The following is a 25,828-nucleotide window of genomic DNA, read 5'->3' on the forward strand; positions in this document are numbered from 1 at the left end:
TTTCTCTTTCTGACTTACTTCACTCTGTATGACAGACTCTAAGTCCATCCACCTCACTACAAATAACTCAATTTTGTTTCTTTTTGTGGCTGAGTAATATTCCATTGTATATATGTGCCACATCTTCTTTGTCCATTCACCTGTTGATGGACACTTAGGTTGCTTCCGGGTCCTGGCTATTGTAAATAGAGCTGCAATGAACATACTGGTACATGACTCTTTTTGAATTATGGTTTTCTCAGGGTATATGCCCAGTAGTGGGATTGCTGGGTCGTATGGTAGTTCTGTTTTTAGTTTTTTAAGGCACCTCCATACTGTTCTCCATAGTGGCTATATCAATTTACATTCCCACCAACAGTGCAAGAGGGTTCCCTTTTCTCCACACCCTCTCCAGCATTTATTGTTTGTGGATTTTTTGATGATGGCCATTCTGACCCATGTGAGGTGATACCTCATTGTAGTTTTGATTTGCATTTCTCTAATGATTAGTGATGTTGAGCATCCTTCCATGTGTTTGTTGGCAGTCTGTATATCTTCCTTCGAGAAAAGTCTATTTAAATCTTCTGCCCATTTTTGGATTGGGTTGTTTGTTTTTTTTGATATTGAGCTGCATGAGCTGCTTGTAAATTGTGGAGATTAATCCTTTGTCAGTTGTTTCGTTTGCAAATATTTTCTATGATTGGGAGGAATTTTCAAGTTAGAGTTTCAATCTGGACACAAGGCTGGTTCCCTTTACCAGTCACCAGAGGAAGTCTTTTTCTTTCCAGTGAACAAGGTAGGAGCACTGAGCTGATCACCAACTTACCACATCACTTTATACTTTACCAAGAAGGAAGAAAGGGGATACTCACACTGAGTAAAATATCCTCCAAATGTAGGTTCAAGTTGGCTCCGAGTGGTGTATGTACACGGGGTGTTGGGGGGAAGGTCCACTGGGCTTGGGAATAGGTGAGCTGGCTTTGAGCACTTGAGAAGTGGTGAAGTTTCTCAGTCTCTCTCTTTTCATCTGCATTTCTACCTGCCCCATCTAAGTCAAGGGCCATTGTCTCTAGGTGTTTTAGGACCTTGTGAAGAATCATAAAATTCTAAGTTATGCTTATCTTATACTCATATCAGATTCTACATGTGCAAGACCTGAGAACACTGATAGGGAGATTATGGGGTATAATCTAGAGTGTACAGAGGAGAGAGAAATGGGATAAATAACCGTATGCAAATAGCTCCTTCAAAAACTGTATGATGGTGGAGCTCAACTTCCTGTCTCTACTGTTTCTTTTCATCTCTCTGTTCACAGTCACTTTCAAGCCCCTCCCCTAAAGCATAGGCGTCACAAAAAGCTTCAATTCAGAGAGGTACATTTCTGTGTTACAGTAGGGAGGGAAGGAACAACTTCCTGGGAGTATATAGAAAACTATTAAGTTACTGTTATCTTTGCAGTTTCACATTTTTAAAAGAAAATAGTACCACATAAAACCTACTGTGGCTGGTGAAGTTTGTTAGATGAGGAATTACCTGAGAAAAAACCTAAATATGTAAATTCTGACTTCAGAAGGCCAAGAACTAAACACAGGAGACATAAGTGATGTGAAACCTAATTTATATTGGGAGAAATCATCATGTGTGGATTTGTGTTACTAGTAAGTTAATGTAATTTGTGACTGACCTCTTACTTTTTAAATAGTTTTTCACTGGATTAAAAAGGGCAAATTGTCCTTTGAGCTATAAATCAAGGAGTGCTGAAAAATAGAGTGTTAGGAACTGCAGGTTGAGTATAAAAGCCACTGACATCTGTAAGATTTCCTTGTGGGCAAATTAAAGTGTGTGGTAAAGTTTCTGAACATAACAGATCAACTTTGAGGAGGGTCTCACTTTGAGAAGAGATTCAACGTGAATTGAATCAAGTATAAGAATTAGATCAGGATTAGTTGGAGTAATGATTAAAACATTCACGTTTATAAGTCCTAGTAGTTGCTAGGTATCTCCTGTACTAATTGTCTACCAAATTAAAAAAAAAATAATACTTAGTAATGCTGGTTAATGTTTTTGTTTTTAGGTTCAATATAATAGTCTGTCTTTATTTTTTTTCTTTTTTAAAACAAATTCTAAATTTTAAAACAGATTAAGTCACTACAAAGTTCCCATATATCCTCTACATATTTTCCCTATTATTAACATCTTATATTTGTATGTTTGTATGGGATATTTGTTGCAATTTTGAATCGATATTGATATGTTATTTTAAATGTAGTCTATAATTTATTCTAATTTCCTTAGTTTTCACCTAATGTCCTTTTCTTCTTTGGGGATCCCCTCCAGGATATCACATTATATTTAGTCCTCATGTGTCCTTAGGCTCCTCTTGGCTGTGATAGTTTATCAAACTTACCCTGTTTTTGGTGACTTTTGACAGTTTTGAAAAGTACTGGTCAAGTATTTTGTAAAATGCTCCTCAGTTGGGAGTTGCCTGATGTTTTTTCTCTATGATTAGACTGGGGTTGTGGGTTTTTGGGAAGAAGACTAAAAAGGTAAAGTGCCATTTTCATCACATCATGTCAAGGGTACATACTATCAACATGACTTATTACTGTCCATCTTTACCTTGGTCAATTGGCTGAGTTAGTGTGCCAGGTTTCTTTTCTATAAAGTTGCTCTTTCTGCCCCTTTTCTATACTGTACTTTTTGGAAGGAAGTCACTATGAACAGCTCACATCCAGCGTGTGGGAATTTATGCTTCACCTCCTTGCAGGCAGAGTATTGACACTAATTATTTGGAATTTTTCTGTGTGGGAGATTTGTCTATTCTCCCTTATTTATTGATTGATATTTATTTATTTTTTCAATTATTTATCTATATCAGTATGGACTCATAGATTTATTTTTTGTTTTGGATTATAAGCCAATGCCACTTATTTTGTTGATAAAATTTTCCAACCTGACAATTGGGGACTTTTTCAGTTGTCTGCTATGTCCCTTTGCATACTCCATTATTTATTTAAAAGCTTTTTTTTTTTACTTTCTGGCACTACAAGATGCTCTAGGATCATCTTATATATTTTTTGTCTCAGTCCTAGAATCAGCCTTTCTCCAAGGAGCCCTGATTTTTTAAAAATTGGAATATAGTATTAGAAAACAAGATCTGGATGATAGGTGTGCTTGTTTCTGCTGGGGTGTCATTATTTCTAGGCCCTCTCTGCTGACAGAGCAAGGGCTTATATGTGTATATACTAACCCATCTATATACATATTTCTATAATTATTTCTATATGTAATCATCTGTATCTATACCAAGCTAAACATGAGTTCATACTGATGTCTCCAACGCTAATCTATTACCACATGGCTCTTTCTGGCCTCCTCCTATTTCTTATCTGTAATCTCCCACACCTACAGTGAGAAACCTGGCTCCCAACATCCAGCATCTAATTACTTAATTGTTCAATTCCAGTATATATGTATAGCAGTATCAAAATTACTGATATCCTCCTGAGAATCAACTTTACCAACACACAGTGCTTATGTAACAGTTTATTTTGCCTAGAGTCTTTTAGACTCCATTCATTTCCAGAGTTACTTAGGTCATCTTTTCCCCCCAGTCCCTGCAGTGAGTTTGCTTCATACATTTGTAATATTTATATTTATTTCATACATTCATGATATAATTAGTTTTATCACATTCTGCATTCCACCCAGGAATACCCTGACCTCCAAAATAGGTTTTTTAAAAATTTGCATACAGTAAGGTTCACTCTTTATGTTATAAAGTTCTATACAGTTTGACAAATGTGTGCTATCATATATCTGCCATTATAGTATCATACAGATAGTTATACCATCTTAAAAAGGTGCTTAATGTGTTCAAACCTCACCTAACTCCCTCCCTGCCTCAAACCCCTGGAAACCATTGATCTTTTTACCATTGCTATAGTTTTGACTTTTCCAGAATGTCATATAATTGGTCTTTTCTTTCTTTATAAGCATAATTATTAGCTTACATTTACTAAGTATTCACCAGGTGGTTGTCCCTATGTTATGTGCTCTTCAGGTACCATATTTTTTTGGTTCTCAGACCATATGATGGTGGTACAATGTTCATCCTTAATTACTGGTGTGGAAGCACAGGATGGCTAAATACTACTCCTAAAGTTGTACACAGCTAATAAGAGATCTTGTCAGTTTGACAGGGGCTATTTGGCTCTGAAACATGTACCCAACCAATATGTTATGCTGCTAAATTCATACTCAGAACTGAGAAAATAAGAAACAGGATGCCTGCTTCAGAATGCTCCTTCATTTTGACAGTTCTGTGCACAAAACAATGGGGCTTCTTTAAAACTTCAAGCATGCATTACTTTAATAGAAAAGCATGTTTATACTAAAAAGGAAGGAAGGACAGTAGAAGAAAGGGAGGAAGAAAGGAAGGAAATCATATCAAGTCCTGGAACAGGATCAGTGACTGTTAGATTCTACTAAAAGCCATACGTTTCCCCCCGCAGGTGCATGGGAGTGACCATTCTGCTGGCTCAGAGCATCCCTCAAGTTCCACCCGGCTGGAAAAAGTAAGTTCAGAGGGACACATTTATTTATGCCTTTTTCCCTAAAGGGGACTGCAGTGTTCGACAGGAACATAGCAAATGTTTAATGTTTTAGCTCTGTATGTTCTTTGGTAATGTGGCTATTCATATAGATTCCTAACTATGATTCATGCCATGTTTTTGTCTTCTTCCAAAACCTCAATAAGAATCTTCCACCATGCTTCCCATCAGACCCCTTAAAGTTAGACATTCGATGAATTATTAATTGTTGTTAAAATAAAACACTTTTTTGATGTTTGAGAATGTTTTAATGTGAACTTAGCTATGTACTGATGGGTAAACAATCCATTCTGAGTATTTAGATGTGTCTTAGAAGCCTAGAATAAAAACATTTTAATGATCATTTAGGAATCAGATGTCTGTTTTCTGGCAGAAAGGAAAGCATTCTCTCCAGAAAAAATATTAACCTTCTTTTAGCAAATGGTGGCAACGTGTTAGGTTGTGCAAATTTATTTGCAAATTTTCCCTGTGAGGCTATAAAAACACAGGTGAAAGTTTGATCTAGCTATTTTTATCATGAACTGGCTCTATCAGTATGGTACCCAATGAAAGAAAGTGTTGGGAATTGCCTTATTCATTAGCAAGAAGCTTAGATTTATTCTAAGGTTTCTTGAAGATACTTATTATTTTCCTAGGGCTGTAACAAAGTACCACAAACTGGGTGGCTTAGCTTAAACAAGAGGAATTTATTGTCTCACAGTTCTGGAGGGTAAACATTTACGATCAAGGGGTCAGTAGGGTTGGTTCCTTCTGAGGGCTGTCGAGTAGACTATGTTTCAGGCTTCTCTCCTAGGTTCTGGTGATTTGTGACAATTTTTGACATTCCTTGCCTTGTAGATATATCACCCTAATCTCTGCCTTTATCTTCACATAGCATTCTTCCTTCATATAGTCTTCCCTCTGCAAATGTCTCTCTATCCAAATTTCCTCTTGGTAAAAGGACAACAGTTACATTGAATTAGGGCCCATCCTAATGACCTTGTTTTAACTTGATTACCTCTGTAAAGACCCTACTTCCAAATAAGGTTACATTTTGAGGTACTGGAGGTAAATATAGGTGATATTGAAGATCTAAATGAAGGTCATTCTATTAGTTCATCAGACTGACTATGTGGTCGAAATGCAAACTACATGAAGTTGATTTAGAAGATTTAGTGCCATTCCAGGCACATATTAATAGCCAAGGGTTAGAAGATGAAAAAGACATAATCTGTAACCATATGGTTCTTTGTGGGAAAGACACCCATTAAAATACTTTGTACTATATGGTAAATCATAAGAAAAAGTTCTGGCCAGAAGGAGACAGGGATGAGGTGATTTTTTTCAAGACTAAGTAAGAGTTATCTACTTAAATGAGGAATGGAGGTCAAGGTAGAGGACGTATTATCAGGAAAGGCACAGAGGTGAGAAATGTAAGGTATGTCCTTGGAAATGCCACAGTTCAATATTATTACTAAGATGTGAAATAAGAAGTGGAGAATAATAGATTCAAAAATGCTGATTAATGGTTGCATTTGGAAGAAAAGAGGGATATAGCATTTTATTACACTTGCTGGATTTTATACTTTATTTAGGATTTTTGTATTTATGTTCATGGGAGATATTGTTCTTTATTTTTCTTTTCTCATACTGTTCTTGTTTAGCTTTTTGTTTTAATCAAATTATACTAGACTCATAAAATAATTTATTTGGATAGTTCCTGCTTTTAAAAATTATTTAGAAGAGTTTGTAAGACTGGAATTATCCATTCTTAAATTTTGGTATAATTACCTGTGACACCATCCATGCTTTTGATCTGGGAAGTTTTTATATTTCTAATTCAATTTCTTTGGTGTGTCTAGGCCTATTTAAGTTTCTGTTTCTTCTTGATCAATTTTGTTTGTTCCTTTTATCTATGCTTTCAAATGTATTAACATAAAGTTCATTGCATCTCATCTCCTTTTTAATCTCTGTTGTATCTCTAATTGTGTTCCCTTTGTTATTTCAAAAGGTGTTTACTTTTGCCTTGCCTCTGTTTTCTTGCTCACCCTTGCCAGAGGTTTGTCAATTTTATTTGTCTTTTCAAAGAAGGAAGTTGGCTGTGTTGATGTTCCCATCATCTGTTGCATTACATTTCCTTAGGTTTTCCTTTTCTTTTTATTATTTTCTTCCTTCTGCTTCTTTGTGTTTCTTCTGTTCTCTTTGTATCATTCAGGGTTGAATTGCTTAGATTGTTTATTTTCAGCCTTTCTTATTTTCTACTGTCTGGACACAGTTCCAGTTTTACATTTATTATGTTGTTATTTGATCAATGACTCCCATTTTAGACTATATGCTTCCTTAATTTGGAGACCATTTCAGTTTTTTATTGTAGTTTCATATCTAACATTTTGCACAGTGCCTGACTCATAATAGTGGCTCAATGAAAATGTGCTGAATGGGTGAATGTTTAGTATGATTTGTAAACTGCTCCACACTATACACATTATTAATATATTTATCTGAGCTGAAGATAGTCCAGTAGCTTGGAGTATATGAGAATATCAATGCAACTGTCTAAGAAAAGTTATAGACCAATATTTTTGAGAGATATTTTCATTTATAACCTAAGGGAATAAAAATATCTTCATACAAACACTTTCTGAACTGCTGAGTGTTACAAGAACAGGAAAGTCAGTCATCAAAAGTGTTTATGAAGTCAACCTGAAGACTATCATTGCCTTTATGCTTCAGTGAAGTGTATGTGAAGGAATTCTTTATCAATAGGATTGTGATGCAATTTTAAATTTTAACACAGTAACAAGAAATTTTCCTTAATTTCTGTCAAAAGATAGATATTTGGAGTCAGATCTAAGTTCAAATGCCAGCTATTGTTCCCTAGCTACCTCTGCGACTTCAGGCAAGTGACTTTACCCCTCTGAGCTTCAGTTCTCCAATGCAGAAAATGGGGATAAAAGTACTTCCCTCTCTCCCTGTATTGTTGTGAGGATTAAATGAGATAATGGATGTAAAGTGCTTACCATAGTGTCTGGCACGTGGCAGGTACTCAGTAAATAGTGTTGTTGCTGCTATTACATGTGTGACATGTATGTCTTATGCTTCTTATACCTAACACCCGACAAATTGTGACCCTAGTGCCTAGCCTGAGCATGGTTGCAGAATTGAACTAACATCCTCATGTTGATGATGGTAGGTGATTAAAAAAAAAAAAAAAAAAGGAGCTGTGGAAGAAAGGAATTCAGGCTTTGTAATTGTCAGCCACAAGCTTCAAATTCAGGTTAAAAGAATGTAATGGATAAAGAATATTTCCAAATGTCCCCTACACAGGGAGATGGATTTAACCATTAAAACTGAGGCATTAGCAAAAATATTCAGGGAAATAAGGATGAACATGTGCAATAAAAAGGTGATCTTTTCTATTGTTCAGGTAAAAATAGGCACGCTCATTGGGAAAACTTGTCATCTAAAATTGCTTTCATACAAACAGCTCTGTGGGACCTTTTTATAATGCCTGTAATGAGAAAACTGGATTGGAATCATGCTATTATGAATGTATTCATAACAGATAATGTATAACATTACTTGACTTCTGGAATGACACAATGTGGGGAATAATTAGCTATATTACAGTGTGACTCTCTTCTGCCTGGATCATGTGGATCTGTTATATCAGAATGTCAGTGTCAATTGTACTTCTGTTGAAGAATTTTCATTTCTTTAAAAAAAATAGAAAATGACTTTCAATAACAACGTAAAACATAAATATAAAAATCTGCATTTACTATAGCTAGTATAAGACATTTTTTGCACCAATTACTGTTGTAATTTAGGCTGAATAATGCCAGCTATTTTGCTACTCTGCTGAAGTCCTCTTTTTTGAGCCTACAATGAACCTGTAATACTTATGGAAAGAGTTACCATAGCAACCTATATTGATGTCACAAGCTCAGGCTTCTGACTTCATTGCATAATGCAGTAGCAACTGGATTTGCAGCAGAAACACCCTGCTAAAGAACAAGTATCTTGGTTCACAGCAAAGAGGACAAAGGAAAACAGCAAGTTCTAGGGGGTTGAATGCTGGATTGTGAGTTAGAATGTCTGAGTTCTTATTTTAATCCTGCTTCTCACTTGTTGCCTTGTTTTGAGTAATTGTGTTTACATGTGTGCACTGAGGTTTGAAGCAAGAAATCTCCTATCTATGGGGTAGGCATAGAAGAGAAAACTCATTATTTAATGTTTTAGCATTTGGTAGACAGCTTAATAAAGCTAAAGCACCCTAAAAATAACTTGGAAAGAAAGAAATTATTAATGCCTTGTAGTAGATAAACTAGCTAGCTCATAAAGAAGACCCTTTGAAATAAAAAAGCATGTGGCTAGGGTTTTTCCATTTTATTTTTCGAAATAGTAATGGGTAAAGGTCAAGATTGATGTCCTAATCTTAATTTTAGTAAGAATGTAAAGAACCCTTACATAAATATGTCAATATTATATAGCTATATCTATTTAAAGATGTCTTTATATGTTCAGAGTAAGAGTAATCTGTATCTCTTTGTGAGTATGATGCTTCTTATGTTTATACTGTATACATTAAATCATAAATGTTTCTTAATTTTACCATGCAAATATTTATCCTCATTAGAAAACAACTGAATATGGGAAATGGCTTTGCTAATTTAAAATGAAATTTCAAAAATCCTGGTGATATCTTTTTTAGAATGGCCTAATCTTTCCATTGCAGCCTATAACCTGTTCATTATGTCAATTGGTCTAGCTTTTTTTTGTACACTAAATTTTAAAATTGAGATAAAAATATTTTGAAATTTAAATAGGCATTTAAACTAATAAACGTCCTCACCAGAAACTAAGGTGAAAACATGATAGAGCTTTTTATTTTCTCTTAGGTAACAAGCTAGAACATTTTGATAGAACTATGGCCCTTCTACCCCCTCCATCCATATGGTTCAAAATCATTCCAAAATATCAGCAGAAATTTAACATGCTACAAAACTTTATTAACTAAATTCCATGTTAAAAACCAACAGGAAGACACAAATAAATTGTTAAGTCTTACAAAACTTTTAAGTTACTGCTGAAAATGTAGAGCAAAGTAGAAATTGTGGCCATGATTTCGATAAGCACTTAAATGGAATTGAGCTCCACATCATATTTGTAGCATGAGCCATTTGTAGGACTCTCAAAGTCTTGAAAAATCTTTATAAAACCAGAATTTAGTATACAGTGTTTGTATAGAATATATAAGGATAAAAACTAGTTCTTTCTTTGTAGGCTATGTCTATCAAACTAGCTAATGTGATATTTCTTTTATTCTGGGAAATAACCTTTTTGTGTGTTTGTGTGAATTTAATTCAACAGATGTTTATTGACTTTACTGACACAAAAAGATCTTGAATACACATAGTGAAATTTTGTTAAAAAAAAAAAAAAAAAAAAGGCAGGTTAGTCTCCAAATTATTTTCCCCAGTTTAAGCAAAGAGAACAAGTAGTATTGGTTACCTTAGGAACTCTACTTTGTTCCTTGCCCTGAATTCACTATTTCTTAAGTACAGCCCCTATAAATAGCAGAGACTAAACATATGAAAAATCACAATGTCAAAGAATTATAACTATAGAAGGAGCTTTAGTTAGTTCATTTTTATCAAACTGAGGTCTGATAGATTTAAATAACTTTCCCAAAGTTAATTAGTGGAAGAATCCAAACCTCAAACAACTGCTTGTTCTACCACATCAGACTGTCCCCATCCTGCCTGATGGCTTTAATCCAGAGTTACCTCTTCGATATATAATCTGATACGTAGTCCTTTTTTTTTTTCAGTTGAGGTATAATTGACATATAACATTATATTAGTTTCTTGTGTACAACATAATGATTCCATATTTGTATGTATTGCCAAAAGATCACCACAATAAGTCTAGTTAGCATCCAAGCCCTTTTTTTTCTTAATTAAAAAAAAAAATGTTTTATGTCTTTTCTTCCCTTGGCAAATATCACTAGAGATTAGAGACAAATTTTATTAGTCTTTTCAAAGAACCAACTTTTGGCATTATTACTCTCATTATCTTTTGCTGTGTAACAACCTTGAAAATTTATTGGCTTATAACAATCACCATTTTATTATCTCATGATTTCGTGGATCAGGAATTCAGGGATAGTTTTCCTGGCTCATTCTCTTGCGTCATATGGTATTGACTGGGTTTACCTGGTGGTATTATTGGTTCTTGGTCTGGTCTGGAGAGTCCAAGATAGCTTCACTCACATCCTGATGCCTTGGCAAGGAGAACTAGAGGGCTGAGCTCAGCCGGGTTTCTCCCTCTATCCCTGTATCACAGGGCTGCTCCACATGGCCTCTCCAATGGAGTATTTATACTTACATTGCAGCCTGGTATGCTAAGAATGTTCTATGGGAAGTGGAAATTGCATGTCCTCTTAAAGGCTAGACCTAGAGCTGGCAAAGCATCCCTTCTGCCATACTCTTGGTCAGAGTCGTTGCAGAACAAAGATTTAAGGGGAGGGGAAATAGACCCCTCCTATCAGTGGGATGAGTGTCAAAGAATTGGGGCTATGTATTCCATCACATTGATCCCGTGTTATATTTTAGTTTCCTATTTCAGTAGTCCATTCTTTCTTTAAATTTCTTCCTTCTGTTTTCTTTGTTTATAGTCTATCATTCTACCCCCTACCCAACTTCTTAAGTTGGATGTTTAAATCATTAATTTCCACAATTTGTTCTAATATAAGCACTAAAGTGTAAAGTTTTCCTCAAATTACTGCTTTCATTGCATTTCAAAGTAACACTACGTTGGTATTTTGCTCTTTGTTCAGTTACAAGTGTTTTCAATGTTCCATTATCATTTCTTCTGTGATCTATGAGTTATTTGGAAGTGTGGTTTTAGAATTTCAATCATATGGGGTCTTAATAATATACCCACTTGAGACTTAACAGATTTATTTATCGAATGCAATGTATGATCCTTATTTGGATCCTGACTTGAACAAACTAAGAAAACATATAAGATAATCAAGGAAATATGAACACTGACTGGATATTTGAGGAATTTTATATATTTTAAAATATATATAATGGTATTATCATTCTGTTAAAGAAAAAAGTCCTTCCTTTACAGAGTTACAAATATTTATGGATGAATTTGCTTCAGAAAAATTCAGATGGGAGCGGATGTATAGATGATAAAAGATTGACTCCGAGTTGAATAATCATTGAAGCTAGATGAAGGATACATGAGCAGTCAACATATACTACTTCATTTACTCTTGCATGTGTTAGAAATTTTTCATGAGAAGATATTAAAAATTCATCTCTTTAAATAATGATTTCTGATTTAACTGCTTTGTGGCTAGAGAATGCAATATATATACAAGTACACAAAAACACACACCACATAGACTATTTATATTCTCTCTATATAATGTAGAACATATATATATTCACACACATACACATTGTATGTAAGATGAGTCTTGCTTTATGGATTAATGTATTCAATTTTGATAAATGTGTCATGTGTGCTTGAGAAGAAATCTATCTTCATTAAATCAAGTTTGGTAGTCCAAAATATTCATATTTTTATAGACTTTTTTCTGCTTGAACTATCAATAATTGAAAAAGGTGTGTTTCATTCTTATATTATCATGATAATTATCAATTTTTCTCTGGAGTTCTTGAATGTTTTGCATTGTGTAATTTGAGATAGAGCCATATTACATACCTAGTTGTTAAATCTTACTGGTAATTTGAAACTTTAGGTAGTATCACTTGTTCTTCCTAATAATGTTTTTTTATCTTAAAGACTCTTTTTATATTATTAATATGGCTCTCCCCAGCTTTCTTTGGGCTATTATTTGTTGGACATATCTTTCAACCATTTTCTCTTTATATTTTAGGTGTGTCTAATGTAGAATTTTATGTTTAGCCTTAAAATTTCTGTCTTTAACTGGCAAGTTTGGTCTATATATCAATACATAAATATTGTGATTAGTGATATATATTTACTTATTTCTATGATCTTCATTTATACTTTGTTTTTTCTACGCTTCTTCCTCCCTCCCTCCCTCTCCCTCTTTCTTTTTTTTCTTTCTCTTTCCTTTTTTCTTTCTCTCTTTCTTTCACATTTGCTTGTTTTATTATCCAATTATCTTACTTTACTGATTAGAAATGATATATTCTAACTTATTTTCTTTTATAATTTTGACATTTCAAGGGGGTGTCCACTAACTTAACAACGACTAAATTTAATCAACCATTTATACCCTCCCCTTTTTGAACAATACAAGGGTTCTGGAACAATTATTCCAATCATCTTTTCTGACTTCCATGATATTACTCTTTAAGTTCTATCATTTAACTTCCCAAATTAGACATTTTATTTATTATTTTATAAGACACAGTTTATATAGCTATATCTATATGTTTACCAATTTCTGCTCACCTTTCTTCTTAGATCTTCTTTCTGGGATTTTTTTTTTTTTTCGGAAGTATATCTTTCAGAAATTTCTTGTGAAAGTATACTGTTTTACTCTCAGATTTTGTTCATCTAAAAATGCTTGAAATATATTTAATTCACTCTCAATCCTGAAGAAATTTTGATGGATACAAAATAGTAGGTTGAGAGTTATTTTCTTGAAATAATTTCTTGAAGACATAATTCTATTGCTACTGGCTTTTACTGTGGCTATTGAAAGCCTGCCTTTAGATAGTTATCATTTCTTTGCAGAAGAAATGACTATTTTTTAGATCTCTTAAGCTGTGGTGTTCTGAACTTTTACTGCAATATATGTAGGTATGGATATCTTTCATATATCTTTCAGAATCTTCCATCAGTTCTGAAAAATTCTCAAACATTATGTCTTTGGATATTCCCTCTCCTCCATTCTTTCTATTACTACTTTATGAGACCTTCTCATTCAGTTCTTCAAGTCTATTTATCTTTTAATTTCATATATTGCATTTCCTTTTCTCTGTCTGCTTCATTCTATGTACTTCCTTTAGGGTAATCTTTTAATTTCCTAATTCTGTCTTCAGCTTTATCTAAGTTGTTAGTTTACTTATAGTGAAACTTTATAATTTCAGTGATTATGTTTTCATTCTACAAACTGTATTTTTAACAGTAGCTTGATCTTTTAAAAATAATTTCATCTAGGCTGTTTCCTTTTTTGAATTTATTATTTATTTCTTTCCATATTTTATTTAGAATTATTTCATATTTTATTATTTCTTAAATATCTTTATTGGAGTATAATTGCTTCACAATGTTGTGTTAGTTTCTGCTGTACAACAAAGTGAATCAGCTATACATATACATATATCCCCATATCCCCTCCCTCTTGCGTCTCCGTCCCACCCTCCCTATCCCACCCCTCTAGGTGGTCACAAAGCACCGAGCTGATCTCCCCGTGCTATGCAGCTGCTTCCCACTAGCCATCCAGTTTACATTTGGTAGGGTATACATGTCAATGCTACTCTCTTACTTCGTCCCATTTATAGATGGTAATTCTACAATTTGAAGTTATGGGGGTGGTTTTAAATATGTTGTATATTTTTTCTGCTTATTCATTGCTGTGGTAAACACTCTCCTTGTGGGTTTACTCAGGTTTTATGATGACTTCATAATCTATGGAAATCCTTGGTGTTATAATCGAAATACTTCCCTCTAAGGACGATTGAGTTTGGTTTGCCTGGATTCCCTGGTTGCTGCTGACCTAGGTCCATCCATTTTGTTCAGCATCAAGGGTCTCATTCTAATGTTGGACTTTTAGATTCTTTTCACCCAACCCTGGGTCAGGCTTAGTATCTCAGTACCAGCATTTCCCTCATAGTCACCCCAGATTTTATTTTTTCTTACTCTTCTCCTCTCCAGCTTCAACTCATGGTGCTGTCTCTCTCTGGTAGTATATCCCTGAGGTTTTTCCTTACTTTCTTCTGGATCCAGAAGAATATTTTCAAGATTGTGGGCTGTAGTCTATCCAATAACCAGATATATTTTAGCCTTTGTGTCTTATCCAAATTATCTGGACATACTACTTTTTCCAACCTTCTGTTGGTTGCTTTGAATTGTGGTCATTGTTTCCCTTTATCTGGTCTGGCCTGCACCATAGTTTATAAAAATTGTCAAATTTTCCAACTTTTACGGGAAAACTCAATATTTTCTAACACTGATACATATTTTACCCTTAAAACTTTTTTCTTTGGTCATTTCGATAGTTTTAGGAGTATAGAGTTGTTGAACAAATAAGACAAAGTAGTGTTCTTCGAATTGGAAGTCCATACATTGTGTTTTAAAGATAAGCCTTGAGGGTGAAATTCTAGTGAAAAATAGCATAAAAGATGAAACTGAGTTTAATGTTGACGGATTGATGGAGGAGGGGAGTCACTTAATGTTACATTTATCAAAAAAGGAAAAGTTATTAACTTTTCTGGTAGAAGAGAAAATGATGTGATGAAAACTGTTGGCGAAAGATAGCAATTATGAATAATATGAATTAAGAAGATACCGAGATCAGAGAATACAAATTAGAAGCCCCCCTTTTTTTTCAATTAATCAAAGACAATGGCAAAGGGCTGAATTAAATTGACGGCTAGGAGCTGGAAAGGAAAGCTATTCTCTGAGAGAATTCATAAGTATTGGTAGTACCTAAGAAGGAGTTGAAGGAGAAAGAAGGAAGCAACATGTTAGTAACAATAATAATGATACTGTCGGTTATCCAAGGATATAATCCTGAAGGCTTAATATTATTTTGATGTCATTGAGAATAAAAACAAGTTGCTAAGTATATTTTAAAAAATTAATTAATTAATTAATTATTTTTAACATCTTTATTGAAGTATAATTGCTTTACAATGGTCTGTTAGTTTCTGCTTTATAACAAAGTGACTCAGTTATATATATACATATGTTCCCATATCTCTTCCCTCTTGCATCTCCCTCCCTCCCACCCTCCCTATCCCACCCCTCTAGGTGGTCACAAAGCACAGAGCTGATCTCCCTGTGCTATGCGGTTGCTTCCCACTAGCTATCTGTTTTACGTTTGGTAGTGTATATATGTCCATGCCACTCTCACTTTGTCACAGCTTACCCTTCCCCCTTCCCATATCCTCAAGTCCATTCTCTAGTAGGTCTGTGTCTTTATTCCCATCTTGCCACTAGGTTCTTCATGACCTTTTTTTTTTTTCCCTTAGATTCCATATATATGTGTTAGCATACTGTATTTGTTTTTCTCTTTCTGACTTACTTCACTCTGTATGACAGACTCAAACTCCATCCACCTCACTACAACTAACTCAATTTCGTTTCTTTTTATGGCTGAGTAATATTCCATTGTATATATGTGCCACATCTTCTTTATCCATTCATCCGATGATGGACACTTAGGTTGCTTCCATGTCCTGGCTATTGTAAATAGAGCTGCAATGAACATTTTGGTACATGACTCTTTTTGAATTATGGTTTTCTCAGGGTATATGCCCAGTAGTGGGATTGCTGGGTCGTATGGTAGTTCTATTTTTAGTTTTTTAAGGAACCTCTAGGTTAATCTCTAAAATTTACAAGCAGCTCATGCAGCTCAATAACAAAAAGACAAACAACCCAATCCAAAAATGGGCAGAAAACCTAAATAGACATTTCTCCAAAGAAGATATACATATTGCCAACAAACACATGAAAGAATGCTAAGTATCTTTATAGTAGTCTTGAAAGAGCATCATTTGGGATAAGAAAGCTTGGGTTTCATACTAACTCTGCCACTTTTTAACTTTGTGACTTATGGAAATTTACTCAACCTTCTTTGGACCTTAGTTTCCTCATATGGAAACTGTGATAATGAGAGCCTTGTGGAGTTATTTTTAAGGTTAAACATGTATAAAAAGTTTGTAACACAGTGAATGGGGAAGGTCACTGAATTACTCAACCAGGAGTCTTGGCTGGGTCTTAGCTGAGGCTTGAATATACTACTGGATGGAGTTAGGTGGATGCCTAGCATCTAGCTACATCCTCTGATTTGCAGGGTGTCCCTGAGTCCATTGGGAAGGAACTTGAAACAACTCTCCATTTATGAATGCGTAGAGAATCATGAAAAAGAATTGAGGTCTTGCCACTTACCAGGTATGGGCTACAGAAGGAGAAATTATTAAAGTGGTATGAACAAGATCATGGGATGCAAGAAAAAAAGTTATAATTTCATTTGTGTGGAAGGTCCAGCTGAAGTTAGATGTGATATTTTCTAACTGTGCTTGTTAGATCAGGAACAGGAATGGGGAAAACAGACAGTGTGGTCTGTTAATGTTGGAACTGGCACATTTGTGCCTTTACTATAAAAGGATTAGTTAAACGCAGGAATAGAAGTATTTATTATAATAATTAACCACGGGCTGCTGACTGGGTGGAGAGGCATGAAATAAGGAAGGCCAGAAAAGGAATGAAGGACGGTGACGAAGGAAGAACAGTGAGGGAAAAGAGCATGCCAGAAGTGAGGGGACTGGTGAGATGATAGAACAGAACATGTGATGGTCAGGGAGAGGCATTTCAAGAGGCTTCTAAAGGGGAAGCAGTTAAGAGATATGGCAAGGTTTAAGGTGTGGTTTATTGTTCGTTACATGGAGCGGAAGATACTAGTGTCGAGGCGGTTGAGGAAATGCTAGATGATTCTTGTCTCTGACTGCAGGGAAGGATTGGGTGCATAGGAGTTAAACTCAAGGATTAAAGTGGGAGAAAAGTTTTATTTGTCATTCAGCAAAAAAGTATTTTAAGCTCCTACTATGTGGTAGGCACTATACCAGGTACTGGGTTACAATGACAAATAAATGAATACAATTCCTCCTCCCTCCCCTGCTGAATGGATCGATTAGACCCTCATGGCTGCCCTGCTACCTTCTCTCTTTATGACACAGTCTGCTAATTAGCTTCACCTATTATTTTGTATTTTCCAGTTCCCTAGAGAGGAATTCAATTTGTTTAGCTCATCTTTTCAGACGAGGTCTAGAGTCTTGCTTACTGGCTTAGGCAGTAGATTGGCAGCCTTTGTGTTAGACGTTCATCCGTGTTCAATCTTCCCCTGCAAAATGGGGAGAGTTACCTGGTACAGGTACAGGTCATGTCCCCTCAGCAGGGGCAGGTGTTTTAGCCTGAGTATCCCAGAAAGCAGAGCCTGATATAAGAATTTATGCTACTGTTTTTCTGAAGGGAGGCAAGAGTGAGTATAAAGGACCCAAGGTAGGGAAGGAGAGAAAGCTAATTGGAAGGTGTGTTGCTGAACTAGTAGCACTAATTTAAGCTGCTTCCTGTCGTTGGACTGTCCTATGAAAGGACATCTCAGAACTATAGATAGTTGAGGAGAAAGGGGAAGTATTTATCTATTTTTCTTGTCAGCCGTTGGTTAAAGGTTTGCTCTGCTGGGACGGGACTTCCCTGAAACTCCAGACTGCATCTGTGGATACTAAGCAAGACCACTCACACCTCAGTGTCAACAAAAAAGTCCTGAGTTGATGAGAGGCATGTGGCATGGCCTTAAAGTAAGGCATTGCCAGGTTCTGCCTGAATCAAATCATTCCAAACTCATGCAGAGCTGGTTAATGCAGCAGCAGTTGAGACAAAAGACACATGAGGCTGAGAGACTGTGGTTGATATATAAGAAAGCAATGAGGGATATTGTTAGTTAGGGATGTGAGAAATTGGCCAGTGATGGAGATAGCAGAGTCTGGAGTTTTCAGATATGAGAAGGTCTACGCTCAAAAGAGTAAATGTTGGAATGGCTTAAGAAGAGAGGGATGTGGTAATATTCAGTCAATGTTCCCATGGATCCCTTAGCCTTACTTTCCCAGCAGTAGGAAAGGTGGGCAGATCTACTAAGATGGGAAGGCACCATAGCTATTTGAGGATCCAAAACATTTAAGTGGAGGAATTCCTCATTTCTGTAGCCTAGATCTTTTCAGACCTTATCTTTTGGTCCAGGTGAGGGCATTTGGGCATCAGTCATGTTCTAGGTATTGGGTTAAGTGCTTTACATAGTTTACCTCATTAAAAATTTATAACACTGTAAAGAATTATTATCCCTGACGTACAGAGGAGGAAACTGAGACCCTGAAGTCTAGGTGATTTACTCAGCTAATAAAAGATTGGAATGCAGGTAAGTCTAACTGTAAATAAGGCCTGTTCTCTTTCCAGCCCACAATATCTGTCCTTTAATTTTCAGACTCTCTGGTCTTATCAGGGTTTCTTGCGGTTGACTTCGGTGCCCTTTGAAGGACTAGGGAAGTTCATTTCTTTTTACCCTTGTATGAGTCTTTCCTGAGGGCCCGTGAATTCTAAGGCTGAACCCATTCCCATAGCATCGCCCAAAGTGAAATTAAGTGGTGGTACCAGAAAGGAGGCTGTGCCCTGCAACAGTTGCTCAGCTACACTTTCCTTGGTATCTATTTGGACTACATACAAATCTTTTGTCATAATTTTGGTGGCATTTAGGTAAAGCCTATACATGAAAGCAAATGGTTTTGTTTTCCTGATGGAAAGTTTAGTTTAGCTCTCCAACATGTTGCTTTTAGCTTGCTTGTAGATATAATCGTTTACTTAATGAGGATGCATCCTCCTTTTCAGAGTACAGACTTGAAAATGAATTAGCACAGATTTACATAAATTCCCCAGGGATCACTATAATGTGAGCAAAGAAAGAATTGCCCAGCTGTGCACTGATTTAATGGAATTATGAAGCTTTAGGGTGTGGGCTCTGCAAAAGATATCTAGGGGAAATAGTCACTCAAACGGTTGGAGAAATAAACCGTTAAATGAATTTATCAGTCCAATAGAAGATCATTTTAGAGACCAGCATCAGCCAAGATTTTGAAAAACCCAGCTTAGGAAATGCTTGTGAAAATGGTGTACATTTCAGAAATCACCTGTTATTTCTGAGAATGGATGTTAATATTTTATTATAGCATTTTGGGGTGGGGGAGAAGAAGCTTTTATTTTAAAATAGTTTTGTTTGAAATGGAGAGAATTAGCAAATGCCCTGTTCCTGCTGTCAACTTGAGACCAACAGCATCCTCAGATACACTTACCTTTAAATTTAATAGGGGTCTTCAGTTATCCCTGAAAATGGTTCTGTATTCCTATGACATGCATAATACTGTATATCAATGTTATGACAAAAAAAAGAGAAATCAATCTAATTAATTAAACTGTTATAATGGGAAAAAAAATTTAATAGGGGTCTTAAACCTCACCTGGGCCAGAGTTTATTAATAGTGGTCTGAATGTCCTTCACACCTCAGTCTCTTGTCAGTGATGTGGAAAGATTTAAGAAGGTACCAGCTTCCGGGGCTCAGGGATTTTACCATCTATTTAACCTACTTTGAATCTTTCTTTAGATGGTGGTGTCCCAAACAATTACGTGGTTTTGTACTCTGTGGCTGGTTCTATAGGTTGGTTAGAATAACATAATAGCGAGGGGAAGACCTCATGATTCCCTTGGCCTTGGAACATGTGAATTATGTCCTTTTCAAGATAATACCCCAGCTTTAGCCAGCTGTCTGTAAATGAATATCTTTGATTTAAAGAGGCTTATTCAAGAATATGAATGGATCAATATTAATTTATATTCTGTGTTGGAAAAACAACCACTGATAGTGAGTCAATAGGTTCATCTTTGTGTATAAATACATAAATCAGTCAATAAGTATTTAATAGTATATATAACATGCTCTATGGGGGATGCAGAAAAGGAAGAAATATTTGTCCATGGCATCAAGGAGTTTTTAGCATATATACCAAAGAAACAATAACAATGGCTAACGTGTTTTGTGCACTCATTATGTGCCAGGATTTTCTTTTTTATCATCTCCCACAGACTTCACAATAACCTTATGACTTAGGCACTCTGATTATCCCATTTTACAGAAGAGAAAATGGAGTCACAGACAGGCTAAATTATTTGCCCCACAGCTAGTGTGGGGTAGCGAGGGTGTCAATCATGGCACTTTGACTCCAGTCCTTATGCTTTTTTTTCCTTAATTTTTCTATTTTTATTGTAAAATATGCATGTCGTAAAATTTACTTTTTAACCATTTAAAAGTGTACAGTTCAATGGCATTTAGTGTGTCCACATTTTGTACAACCATCACCACCATTCGTCTCCAAAACTTTTTCATGTTCCTAAACTGAAACTCCGTGCCCGTTAAATCATACCTCCCCATTCCTCCCTCTCCCAGACTCTGGTCATCACTGTTCTTTTTTCCTGTCTCCATGAGTGTGGCTGTTCTAGGTACCTCATGTGAGTGGAATCATACACATTCTTTTGTGTCTAGATTATTTCATTTAGCAAAATATCTTCAAGTTTCATCCATGTGGTAGCATGTGTCAGAATATCCTTCCTTTTTAAGGCTGAATAATATTCCATTGTATGTATATACCACATTTTTTTTTATCCATTCAACCATTAATGGATCCTTGGGTTGCTTCCATCTTTTGGCTATTGTGAATTATGCTGCTGTGAACATGAATGTTCAAATATTTGTTTTGAGTTCCTGCTTTCAGTTCTTTGGGGTGTACACTAGAAGTGGAATCTATGGTAATTCTATGTGTAATTTTTTGAACCTCCATACTGTTTTCCATTGTGGCTACTCTATTTTACATTTCTGCCAGCAATGCACAAGGGCTCCAATTTATCCAAATTCTTGCCAACGTTTTTTTCCTAATAGCCGTCCTATTGGTATCTTATTATGACTTTGATTTGCATTTCTCTAATGATTAGTGATGTTGAGGATATTTTCATGTGCTTATTGGCCATTTGTAAATCTTCTTTGGAGAAGTGTCTATTCAAGTCTTTTGCCCATTTTTAAAGAGGGTTGTTTCGTTGTTATTGAGTTGTAAGAGTTCTTTATAGATCCTGGATATTAATCCTTTATCAGATACATAGTTTGCAAATATTTTTCCTCATTCTGAAGGGTACCTTTCACTGTGTTGGTAATGTCCTTTGATGCACAAACATTTTTAATTTTGGTGAAGTCCAATTCATCTATTTTTCCTTTTGTTGCCTGTGCTCAGACCCTATGCTCTCAACTACTCCACTGAAGCACATAGCCAAGATTGCAACATGCTAAATTATTGGATACCAACTGTATCTCCTGGTGATGAGGATCTGTGTTGTCAGGAATTGCGTGAATGAAGCGGTGAGACCTAGCACATTATAGATGTGTTTAGTGCACGTTTCTTGATGAGTTTGTTTTTGCATAGAGTGGATTGAAACAAATAAAGTTGAGGCAACTGTGTGGCATCTCCCTGCCCTTTCCCCACCTATTTCCTGGGCATTCATTAGGAGAGGGGAGGGATGGGAAAGGAGGGTAGGTGCTTGACTGTGAATGGAGATAGATCTGCCAATCTCTTAGCTGTAGATCCATTGCCAGGAGGTTTTCTGGTAGGAGTTTTATTCAACCTAATTTAAACAGGTGAAATAAAACCTCTCTGCAGCCTCATTCACTGTCTGCCACTGGAAGCTAACGTTCCCTTGGAGATTAACCAAGAGAGAAAGTAAAAGAGAGAAAAACAGTCCTTTCTCTTGCCTTTTCCTCTCTGCCCGAGGCAGTGCTAAACTCTGTCCTCCTGGGTATTACTGGGGCTGAAGGGATGGGCAGAGAACTGAGCCCATATTGCACTTCTTCATCTGAAGAATGTGTTGTGAGTGTGGCTCATGTTTCAATTAGAGTTCTTTGCTTCTAACTGCATACCCCTACATTTCTCTTTTAGTTTTTGAACTTGAGAGGCATGTGAGATAAAGGTTTTTTTCTCTCAAGTTGTTTGTGAATTATTAATTCTATGCCTCAGTGTCAAGAGGGTGGGCACAGCTACTGTAACAATAACAATCTGGAAAGGAAATGAGAAACGTCCTTCTTCTCCTTGCATCCAAGTCTATGAATAAGCCTAGGTACTCGCATTGGAGGCACACGCTTGCTCTAGGCTCATAACATTCTCTGTGTTTAAAGGAATCACACACAGGGTTTGCAAGCATAATAGTGGTGGTTGGAGAGCTGTCAGGAAGTTTGCAGTAGGAAGAGCCCGTTCGTAAGCCTCCCTGGAAGACTCCACAGCCACAACGTTGGTGTAATCATTTCCTCTTGCAATATTTTGAGTAATAGGGGTGACAGAAGATAGTAATGAAGAGAGGAGAACGTAAGGAGGGACTTTGGGGCCCTTATGACTGCGCTGCTTTTGACAGTCTCGTTTCCAGTCGAGAGACTGCAGTCGAGGTATCACTCCTCCCTGTAAAGGTCATGGTGCCCCGCTCATCTCTAGACTCCAGACGATTTCATCTTCCAAGGGCTACTCCTGCTTGACTTCAATCCTTTTATACAGAGGAGTCTCTGTTACATGTCAAAGGCCAAGAGTCATTTTGCAAGATAATTTTAATAATAGTACCTATTATTCATTGTGTTTATACTGTGTGCTAGATGCTTATATATTTTGTTAAATTGTGCTAAGAACCCTGAGAGATTTTATTATTCACTTTTTGCTGTTGAGGAAATTGAGGCTGGGAGAGGGAGGTGAATTTTCTCCTGTAACTCAATGTGCAGAAGGCAAAGCTCACTATCTGAACAGGTCTCCCTGGCTCCACCGCCCAGCCTCCTTCTGCGCTGCCAGGGTGGGGCCTCTTCCTACTCTTCTCCGATGACCTGCGATGCTCTCATTATAGATTCCAGGAAACAAAAAAGGAAAAAAAGGGATGCTTTCTCTGAAATTTGTTAACTGAAATTAGCAACAATTATCACCTTTCAGAGGAGAGAGCTGCTGTTCCTTCATCATTTTAGAATGACAACATCAGGCCAGGTTAGAATCCAAACGTTAGTCGATGATCCTGGTCTCATGGTAAATGAATTTAGCACACATTCCGTTTGATATAAGTGTGATCTCATCCACTAGCACTGTTTACTAAGGAGATGTTAGATGCAGTTTTCACACTGCTTATGGAAACCATTGGTGGAAAGAATTATTGCACAGGTGGAGATAATATCATTCAGCTGCAATGATGGCAATTTGCAAGAGACGATTGCTCCTGTTCACACTGAGGCCATTGGCAGAAACTTGGCTTCTCATCTCGTGGCAGAAACTACTTCCTGGCATATTTTTTTCTTTCTGCAGCTCAGTTATTGGCTTATTCTTACTTGTTTTTATTGGCATAATCATTTTTTTTTTGGCGTGTCAGTTTCATGACACAATTATTCTCCTGCCAAATCCAGTCATCAAGCGAATTAAAAGCATTATTTATTGATTTTTAGAGAGAATAGATTTATTGTGCCTTATTTACTCCTGAATACTCTAATTTGATACCAAAAAACCCTATTAGTGCCACTAGTAAATATAATTCACCCAATGATTTAGAAAATGTTGTTATTTTCTTAAATATAGCACACGTGCCACTGTTCTGACCATTTTCAAATGATGCTTACAAAACAGCAAGAAAAGACTTGATTTTGCGTGTTGAAACTGTAGCAGAGGCACTTGGCAGCTTCTTTGGCATCAGTTTGTTTGTTTGTTTGTTTTTTTAAACTGCAATCAGGTAAGGTATTCTATTTAGTAGGTGTCATCACAATCTATTATTGGATATAAAAAGGGAAACCATCCAAGTTTCTTAGAGGAACAGTAGGCACCAAGAGATGTGGCAGAGAGTATGATCTTACACTGTAAAGTATTTCTAAGGTTAGTCCTGAGGGGGGATGCATCGTAATTATTACCATCATCGTAACCATAACAACAGCAAATATATAGCATCCCAAGGTGATAGGCACTATTCTGAGAAATTTATACATGTAATTTATTTAAGATTCTCATGGTAACCCTGGGAACTATTATCATCCTCACTTTACAGGTCATGATACTGAAAGCACAGAGAAGTTAAGTAATTTGCCCAAGATTACACAGCTAGTAAGTGGGAGAACCAGAATACTTAACCCAAACCGACTGGTTCCAGAGTTTGTGCTCTTTAACCACTACCCTATATGGCAACATTATTGAGGTCATATTATATGTTTTGCATTATGTTAGTCACTGAGACTAGAGACATAAAAATTCCTTAAGGGATTTACAATCTAGTGCACAGAGATACACATCTATATGCTCCTGTCTTTAGAGGTCACTTTTAACATTTCTGATGGCAAGGAAAAGATTTGCTCAACTGCCAATGATTTTTTTTTTTTTTTTAAAGATGTTCTGTATAGCAATTTTTTTTTTTTAAAGATTTATTGATTGATTGATTGCTATGTTGGGTCTTCGTTTCTGTGCTAGGGCTTTCTCTAGTTGCGGCAAGCGGGGGCCACTCTTCATCGCGGTGCGCGGGCCTCTCACCGTCGCGGCCTCTCTTGTTGCGGAGCACAGGCTCCAGACGCGCAGGCTCAGTAGTTGTGGCTCACGGGCCTAGTTGCTCCGCGGCATGTGGGATCTTCCCAGACCAGGGCACGAACCCGTGTCCCCTGCATTAGCAGGCAGATTCTCGACCACTGCGCCACCAGGGAAGCCCCTGCCAATGATTTTTGCAGCCATTAACAAAGAAGCACTGCTCTCCGTGATGGAAATGGCACAATGATGCCCTTTATTTAGAGTTAAAGCAAAGCATTAGTAAAAGCAACTGCACCAATGACCATTTATTGAATGCTTCTATAAAGTAGGCATCGTGCTAGGTTCTCAGATATAGACTCATTGAATACTCACGACTAGGTCTAATTTGAATGGATCATTACTCTCAACCCCACTCCTGCGTTTTTGCTATTGGGTCAGTTTTGTTGGGCTTAGTCTCAAGCAGCATTCTTGCCTCATGTCTTGGATGCCAGGGAGGCGAAGGATATTCCCTTGTTGGTTTCATGGTTTCTGCTGTAAGACATCACTTCCCGCATGTAACCCAGAAATCACACCCCAAACTCAAGCTCGTTTGTTTTTATGGATTATGTGTGGGGAAAAATTCAGCTGATTTTTACACTCCCCTGATCTTGTTATTTTCATTATCACGCTTGCCTGCATTTTCTAGTTTCAATTAGGACTGAAAACAATGTACCAAAATGCACGAGCATCTCTTCTCAGAGAGCAACCCTCTCTCCGGAGAGGAGACATCCCTTCATCTCCCTGAGGAGGTCAACACACCCATCAGGCTTCTTGCCATTTATTAGATGAGAAGATTCTTAAAAACTGGCAACGTTTGGAAGCTTACCTTATCTATTTGAGGTAAATATTTAAACTGAACTCTGAAAAAA

The sequence above is a fragment of the Eschrichtius robustus genome, chromosome 9 (genome assembly GCF_028021215.1).
Source record: "Eschrichtius robustus isolate mEscRob2 chromosome 9, mEscRob2.pri, whole genome shotgun sequence".
Lineage (NCBI taxonomy): Eukaryota > Metazoa > Chordata > Mammalia > Artiodactyla > Eschrichtiidae > Eschrichtius > Eschrichtius robustus.